The following is a 9563-nucleotide window of genomic DNA, read 5'->3' as shown; positions in this document are numbered from 1 at the left end:
GAAATGGAGAAAGGAAAGAATGGAATTATGTACCTTCTTTTGTGTCAGCTTTACTCTAGTTGTTTTGTGTGTTAGTAGTACTCTTGTTTGTGTCGGCATTACTTTAGCCGTTTGTGTGCTTGTAGTACTCTTGTTCGTTTTTAATGCAATGTTTCTCATAAAAAAAAAACAGTAATTAACAAACATTAAGAAAATACTTATTCTTACACTGCCTTTACATTACTCTTTTATTCTACACTCTCATAACACCATCATCTTCAATTCATATCCTTACACTCTCCCTCAATCTGAGTCGACGAAAGAGACATCAGATTGCTGAGAAGAGAGGAGAAAAGTGGATTAGAGAGACCTTTTGTGAAGACATCAGCAAGTTTCCTATTAGTAGGAACAAAAACTAGAGAGAGTACCAGAAGCAACTAACTGCCTTACAAAATGATAATCAACCTCCACATGTTTTGTTCGACCATGAAAAACAGGATTTGAGGCAAGATGCTTCGCACCCATGTTATCACACTTGATTATAAATGGAGAGTGTAAAGGAAAGCCCAATTCCTCCATAAGATAAGAAATCCACAAAAGTTCAGAGGCAACACAAGTCAATGCCTTATAATCTGCTTCAGTGTTCGATTGAGCCACTGTAGGCTGCTTTTTAGAAGATCAAGCAACTAAAGTATCATCCAAGAATACTGCATAACCAGAGGTAGATCGACGTGAATCAGGCCATCCAACCCAATCTGAATCACTATAGGCAGAGAGTGAAGTTAAATCTCCAAGAACAATTCGAATACCTGACCCAAGAGACCCCTTAAGATATCTTAAAATTCTCTCAACGTCTCTATTAATTGATTATTCTTTTGTGTAGTTTTAGTCTAACAAGAAGAAAAATATACAATAGAAATGCGTTCAAAGGAGGACTATATTCACATTACTGTTAAAATCCACATCAATGCATGTATGAAGAACATTGAGAACGTGTTGTGGAAGATAAGGAAAACCATTTTAGAATTCACATGGAATTAAGAAAGTATGAGTTGAACACTTGGTTGCTCTAAGTGGTTGATAGTGTTGATATAAACTCTAAAATCCTGGAGGTCTCAGATTCCACTCCCAGATAAAGTGAAATCTTTGGTTATTGAATTTGGCTTATTAAAAGTGTAAATAATAATAAGTTTGTCGGGCTTTTGGCTCTATGTTGTTGGGCTTTAGGCTTCTTTAATTATTAGTTTAATTTAGGCGGTTATCGTGCTTATCACATCTTGATGATGTATCAACGCCTTGTAATGGCTAACGACATAGATTGTAATCAATTTCTATAAAAGAAAATGAGAATGATTTTGTCACACATCTCCTTTAAACTATCAATTTAGTAGCGCATAATCTAGCCACTATCAATCTTTTAAATTCTGACAAGGGTTGATGGGATGTAGAAAATTCTTCATCTATAATCTAGATGAAACCTCTATTTCAAGTGAATAAATTCGACAGAAACCTATTTGCATAAAAACAATCCATTTTACAATGGAGCAAGCCAGCAAGGTCTAACTTAACAAAAAAAAAAGTCAGCAAGGTCTAGATAATTTTGTGCACAAACGTTGGTAGAGGTCAGATTCCCCACACATGTGGGTGGGTCCCAAGATTCATGGATCCAATTTGGTGACTCCTCTTCCTTAAAACGCAAACGATTTTAAAATTAGGTTACGATCTACACTATTAATGTTACTATGAGTCGTTATGTCACAAATACACTATTAATGTTACTATTGTTTGACCTGAGTGAGTTGTTATGTCACAAATGGAGTCGAGATCTTTTGTACACTTAACATTTCTTTTTTGAAAAATATCTTCCTTTGAGTTCTTTTTTCAAATGGCATTTTATAATTTGATCTGATTTAGACTAATCAAAACTACTTAGAATAAACGAAATGTCACTGTTGCAATAGCAATCTGCATGTAGTTCAAGTCATATTCAAAAACTCTCAAGAGAGTGGGGTAGAAAGCCATATTATTAGATTCTGAAAAGACCATTAAGATTTGTTTTAATGAAGATTAGGATAAGCATTGGCTAAAGATAGTTGAAAGAAAGGTTGTAGGTCCCATCATTCAGTCTCTCCTATCACTCATTTCCTAGGAGATTTATGTTTTTTTTTTTTTTTGATGAGAGGAACATCGCATTACCAAAACCAAGAGTACAAAGAACAACCAAGAAACTAAAGCAAATCAGAAATAAACGTAGGTACAGAATTCCACACATATCTGCAAGCATTCCTTCTTCCCCATTTGGCAAGCGCGTCTGCAGGAGTATTGCATTCTCTAGGAATAAACGTGAAGATGATGCCCTCGAATTTATCTATAAGGATCTTTACTTGTTGCATAATCTTTACTGCTTGCCAGTGGAGTCCGACACTGTGACCGTTGATAAAATTTATCAAAGATTGATTATCGCTTTCTATATGAGCGTGAGTGATATCCAATTGTAATGCCCATTGGATACTGTAGAGGATGGCTAGGCTTTCACATTCTTCCGCATTTTGGCATCGCACCGAGTCCGTTGCTGCTATAATGAAGGTGGACTCTTCATCTCTGATGATACATCCAATACCGGTCGGATCTGTAAAGTTGGTAAAAGAGGCGTCGACGTTCAGCTTTAAGTATGGTGTCGATGGAGGTCTCCACGTGCGTTGCTTAGTGTTCTTCCTGCTTTTGTTAGTGGTAATCGTCTCAATCTTGAGAGGGGTGATAGTAGCATTATTAATTCTGTCAATAATTTGTCTCGGGTTTTGTTTGTTTGCATTAAAACAGTTTTCACAACGAGCTTTCCATATAAACCAAAGGATTTTGGCATATTGATTAGTGATTTCCTCGTTTAGGTCTTTCCATTGTTGAATCCATTGATCAGTAGATCTAATTTGATCTGTTCTAACCTGAAAATGAAACCAGATTGCTTTTGCAAACGTGCAGTGAAGCATAGCATGATCTAAAGTTTCGTTTTCATCACAGTTAATGCAACAGTATGAGTTTCCAATGAATTTGCCTATTTTAGCTTTCACAGGTAAGCTATTAGTACAACACTTCCATAGAAATAGTTTAACTCGAGGGATAGTATTCATGTTCCATATAAAGAACCAGTCTGTTTGATCCTGCATTTGATTCGTGCTTTCTGTTCTCAAATAATTATACATAGATTTTATGGAATAGTTACCTGATTTTGTTAACGTCCACGTCGGTTTATCCTCTTGATTATTCTGAATATTTATGCTCAGTATTGCTCTGCAAACCTCATTATTAATGCATTGCTGTAAAATCTGAAAATTCCAACTGTTATTAGTAATAAGCTGCGAAACCCAATTAAGGTTAGACCCACTTTGGTTGGTTATTGGAGGGGGGTGGTTCGGGATCCAAAAATCCTTCCAAATGTTAATATTATCACCTTTATTGATGTCCCAGAAAATCAGACTATCTATATGATTGTATTGCTTTGTAATCGATTTCCAGAGCCAGGAGTGATTGGCTTTCGGAGGAGTGGGCTTATGAGTTTTGGGATAGTACTTACTTTTGAGGACGCGAACCCATATGGCATTAGGATTATTGATCATGCGCCAGTTGATCTTGTTAAGGAAGGCCTGATTATCCAGAAGAGGGAGGCGAAGCCCAAGACCACCCATCTTCTTAGGTTTGCAAATAGTTGACCAGTTGATAGGAGATTTATGCTACTATCATAACTTTTAAGCAGGAAACTTGTGTCTAATGGTCTCTTTCACGGTCTATAACTAGTTTTTTCGGATGCATTTATTCTATTCAAGATCGGTCCAAATATTTAGGAGACCTCAAACGAAGTTAAAAAAAAAATAGACCTCTATATAATGCATGTTACAGAAAAAAAAAATAATTGAATAAATGTGAAAGTGGGTGGAAATATTTATAATTTGGGAGAGATTTAGAGAGGAAGAGTACAAAATAAAACCTAAAAAAAAGGACAGAGGTATGGAAGGAATAGAAATAAATTGGTTCTAGTCCCCACAGCATCTTATGAGACCAACAACCAGGCCCTACAAAAATTGTCACTTTTTAGGACCCAAAAATAGAAGGTAGAGAGAGGGAAGAGAAAGGAGAGAGAAAGCTCACTCTTCTATTGGTCGGCTCAAAACTATGAGAAGGAAAGTCACTCCAGTCTGTTACAACAACTAGTAAGAATCGGCTGATAAAGACATTTTACATAATTAAATTTCAAAAATTAGTAGATAAACTAAACAAACTCAAGAAACTAATGGGCTACAAATGAAATGTAAGCAATAAATTTAGAGAAATGTTATTTGGCTGGAAATAAGGAGTCAGCCACTAGCGAAAGGTTGATGTTGTTGGCTTCCATTGGTCGGGTCATGTAGAGAGAGATTTGACCCTTTGACCCGACCAATAAGAGTCGACAGATCATCTTTCGGTCCGTAGTCGGCCCCCAATTTTAGATCAAATAACAGTTCTCATAAAATGTAGCTTATATAAGCCAAGGCAGGGGTGACCATTAAGAGACCACGGGCGGTTTTTTTTTTAAGTTGATAAACCTAAGTACATTATATATTTTGTCTTACCATAAAAACATGTGACAGTTCTGGAACTGTTAATATACCTTTCTAATCATAGCGAAATATGATCATATCTTGAGATAAGGTAAAGAAATATTCGACGCTATCAGATAATCCGTTAAAATTTGTAAGTAGCCAATGCAACTCTAGAATTTAATTGTTCAATTATGAAATTAAGTTGTCATTATTAATACGAGACTTTCCTCTTATTTAGTTGTTCTGGGTCTTTAGTATCATAATCTGTATTTATCCACAGGTCAACTGAGTCAACTTGATCACATTGGGAAGTTCAAATTTAGAGTTTGAAATTCCTTAACCCTAACTCAAGAGTGTTGATAAGGTGAAGTGTGATTATTGATGTGAGTCAAGTGTGAAAATACATGGTTCACCAAAAGAGAAACAAGTTACTATCTCTCTCTCTCTTTGGGACCCACATTTTGATTGGTCTTTTTATGGCCACACATCTTTGAGTTAAATCCCTTTAGAAACAACTGTTTGTGCTTGACCCCACTTATATAAGAGTCGTGAAAACACTTCCCACTTTAGCTTTAGACTACAATTTTATCCATAAGATGCAGGCACCACATTTCACGTACTATTTTTGTATCTAAACCTCTTTTTGCAAAATAAAAAGAAACACTGTCACAATAATTTTGGAAATGTTATATTTTTCTTAATAATAGTACCATCCTCAAAAGCACCTTAGATGAAGTAATATTTTATTTCAAAAATTTTAGTCTGTCTGTAACTATTAAGACTACGAAAAAAATGCAGACATTTATTTCACAAAAATTATCCTCTAACTAAAGATCAGGGCATTCTACACAAAATCTCATGAAAGTGAAAAGTCTATGACATACTAACTTAAAGTCGAACTAAAAAGTTTGACATGAACAGTGATAGGTTTCTTCGAGACATATGTTGTTAGACCTATATGTAATAGATTTAAAGTGACATTTATTTAAGTCTTCCGCATATGTGTGAAGTTCAAACAACTCATACCGGTGAAGGGGTGTGTGTGAATAGTCACATAAAAATGTAACTTAGTAGGGACAAACATAATGTAACCTGCCCTCATTTTCAATTAATTTTGAGACTAATGAACACAAATGTAAACATAAAGATAAAATTAAGTTTGAATCTAAATATTCTATGATAATATTTGTAAATAAATGGAGATTTTATTAATTTGATGGAATAACAAACAACACTTATTACTAAACCCTATCATGTCCTCCATGATTTAACGGAGAGATATAACGAATTGTGTTAATTAATTAATCTTCACCGTCCAAATGGGACCTTCACCCTCTCTCTCTCTCTCTCTCTCTCTCTCTCTTTCTCTCTCTAATTTTCTCTCTCTACTTTCTCTTCTACTACTCTTTTTATTCTTACCTTTAGAAAAATTTACATCTTTATACCGGTATAGATTCAAATTCAAGAAAAAACCCTTTCTCATAAATTAATCAACATGCATAGAAATCGACGAGTTCTTCAAGAGATTCCGGTTGTGGGTCAGCATTTTCAAGCATCCAAAGTAAGTGTTCAAATAAAACAACTTCACAACCAACTGTGACGGAATCTGACCCACCTGATCGATCAACAAGTTCTTTAACAAGTGGGTTATCAATGATGTCAGAACTAATTAGATAACGCCGGCGAGATTTTCCGACGTATACTGGGTGAAGATTAGCATCATAATTATAATGGTCTTCAGCTGCAATTGAACTTCCATTGTGACGACCACTTCCTTGTTTCCCAAATGACTGCCATTTCTTCAACACTGATTTCAGCTTTGTTAGTCCTTTTGCCATTTTTAGAGAGAGAAAGTAAAGGGAAGAAATGGGTTTGGGTTTGATTTGGGTTTACTTCACTATCTAGAGAGAGAAAGTAGCAAATAAGAGAGAGAGAGAGAAGAGATGGTAATGGATGGGAAGAAAGGAGAGGGAAGGTTCATATATATAAAGGAGGATTTCAAGGGGTGAAGTATAATTGGTGGGAGTTTGTGATATTCACAATTGAGTCCTTGAAATTTAGTTAATTTTGTTAGGAGGGACCCATTGAAAAAGATAACAGCGGGGAGGAGGAAGTAAAACCAGCTGCGATTTTGTCTGTTAGTGTCTGAACTGGGACTGGTTCCTCTTCATGACATCTTTCTTGTCTAGTCTTATTGAATTCTACTGTTCTAGAGAGAGAGATAGAGACTTGGATCTTAAAGGGAGAAGAGGACAACATGAATCGTCCATCTATTGCCAGTAATAAACCAACAGTAATCTTCAACTTGTACTACCACTAGAGAGATGGTGGTATCAATAGGCCCGGTCGGGACGGGTCGGTCGGAACCAGCCTAAAAAATGGCCCAAGGCTAATGCGGTGCTGGTCCGACTACCATACACGTCCGCTTTGCTCGGGCCTTGCCTAGCTAATAGCCAAGCTGACCCAAGACTACCAAATTAGGACATCCACCTCTTACTCTCCATTGGTAGGACATTTCAAATGGTACTTAATGTGAGAATAGTTTCACACGAGAGAAGATGATCCTCTCTGCTTGTTGTCAATTTATTTTAAGTTAACTGATTACAAATTTAACACCTTAAACATCTAAACTCAGGGATTTTGATGTTCAAATCAGATTTAAAAAATGAAATACTTCTTTATTTTATGATCTTATTAAAAACTTAATTCATAAGTTGGTGTGTAAGCCAACAAACTGCATTGCTTATCAAATACTTCGGAAAATCTAAATATATATCAAATTAATATTTTAAGTAAAAAAAAACCACTTTACTAGGTAATTATTCCTAGTGATGAAAGGGACGGACATGTGCAAAGCTATTACAAGTGTAACCACAAAATAGTGAAATACATAATTACAAAACTAACTTATGTAGTTGTATATGTTGAAAATTTCATATTAATATTAAAAGAATGGCAGATACATTTTTGGACTAGCCGACTGCAACTACCATGAATCTATCTAATTTTTATTTGATTAGATTATAAAATTATTTAATATTAATATGAAAGTGTTATTTAAATTTGTTAAATATAGTTAATTACATTGTATATGGTTTAACATATAATCCATTCACTATATTTGTCCCCTAAGGTTCATTCTCGATTGCTTTATTATTCATGAATATTTTATCGTTATGTTTATCACATTCGCAATGGCCTAAAAACAAGTGTTGTCTGCTTTTGAATATAAAAACTTGTTGCTGGTAGAGTGATTTGTTTCCCACAATTAAGCTTACCTACCCAATGTTCTTGTTCTTAAAGTGTTTTTTATGCCCTTTTAAGAGTACTTAAATATGAATGTTGTTGGAAGTCTTCTATTTGTGAAAGAAGTAATTCTTGAGAAATTTCAAGTCAAGAATTACAGAAAGTAACTCACCCTCAAAAGAAAGACAAAGATTCATCTAAAGCTACTAAGAAAGAATATTATTTGGTCGTAGGATTGATATACGAAGTCTTTTTGTGTACGATAAACCAGTGTAAGAATTTTTTGTATTAGAAAGAGAGAAAAGGCATCGTTGTATAGTTTAATTTGCCTTCAAAGTGATATTCAAGATATATACTCTTACACCTTAATCAATATATGGATTAGATCATTAGAAAGTTTATTTGGAAAACTTTTAATTACTTATTTATTTGTTGTTTATCAATTTATTTTTATTAATCTATGGTCAGTTTTATCTAGTGTTCTCCTACCCTTGACTAGCACGTTTTCATAGTCCTTATCATCTCTTGTAAATTTTAATGTTATTTCTAAATGATAGAAAGTTTTTTTTTTTTTTTTTATATATATTATACATGTTTATTCCATATGTTCTGTTTTGTCTTTTACACTTCTATTACATACAAAGGTTTAAGTAAGGGTTGAATCTAGAATACGTTTTCAAAAACAAAAATACTAGAATCACAAAGGATTCTGACAAAAGCACTTATCTAGCTGATGTGGCGGTTGTAATCTGAAATTTTAACTAAATCTGGCCAGTTGAGAGATAGATATCACAACCGTCAAATCAGCTGGGTAAGTTCTTTTGTCAAAAACCTTCTGGATTCTAGCATTTCCGTTTCAAAATAGGCTATCTTAAAGTTCCTAGGGAAGCTATATCATTTATGAAGTCAATGCGATTGATGATTGCAAATTTTGAACCTTTTAGACTTTTAAATAGAGCTTTATATTAGTTTTTTTTCTTGAAAAGAGCTTTATATTAGTTAGAATATGTAAATTTCTGGAGCTAGTTCCAAATTAGTTGAAGGATAATATAAAAATGATAACTATATTTGATACTTAAGGGTTATTACTTTGTAATCTCGTACAATTTTGAAAGATGAGAAATAAAAAAATTTGGGTTATTTGCCTAATGGGCCCCAACTTTGTGACCAGCTTCCCGCCTGCCCCCTACTTTACGAGAAATACCCATATGGCCCTCTTTTACCGTTAACTTTAACTTTCCGTCACTCTCTTTCCTTCATCTCTTTTTCTCTCTCTGCCATGTCACGCCACATCAACTGTTACGCCACCTCATCACCTTCTCCGACAGAGGTCGCCGGCCGGCCAAATTTCCGGCCGGCGACCTTCAAACTAAAAAAAAAAAAAAAAATTTCTCTCTTCCTCTATCTCTCTAAAATTGCTCCGGCGAAGGGAAGGGAGACCTTCGTCGGAGCAATTTTAAAGAGAGAGAGGAAGAGAGAAATTTTTTTTTTTAGTTTGAAGGTCGCCGGCCGGAAATTTGGTCGGCCAGCGACCTCTGCCAGAGAAGGTGATGAGGTGGCGTAACAGTTGATGTGGCGTGACATGGCAGAGAGAGAAAAAGAGATGGAGGAGAGAGAGTGACGGAAAGTTAAAGTTAACGGAAAGGGGGCCATATGGGTATTTCTCGTAAAGTAGGGGGCCAGGCGGGAAGCTGGTCACAAAGTTGGGGGCCATTAGGGAAATAACCCTTTGATAACTTGGAAGATTATGTGATGGTCCTCAAA

The 9563-nt window shown here is 35.1% G+C and overlaps 1 pseudogene; it reads right to left on the bottom strand.

Annotated features, from left to right (window-relative positions):
• Positions 1 to 6043: 6043 nt before the first annotated feature.
• Positions 6044 to 6391, bottom strand: LOC147543521 (auxin-responsive protein SAUR78 pseudogene; annotated as a pseudogene).
• Between the last annotated feature and the right edge of the window lie 3172 nt (positions 6392 to 9563).

This window comes from Eschscholzia californica, unplaced genomic scaffold (genome assembly GCF_041429995.1).
Source record: "Eschscholzia californica isolate CP2 unplaced genomic scaffold, dmEscCali1.0.p SCAF_4, whole genome shotgun sequence".
NCBI classification, from domain to species: domain Eukaryota; kingdom Viridiplantae; phylum Streptophyta; class Magnoliopsida; order Ranunculales; family Papaveraceae; genus Eschscholzia; species Eschscholzia californica.
The sequence above is the reverse complement of the archived record's forward strand: the minus strand, read 5'-3'. Positions and strand labels throughout refer to the sequence as shown.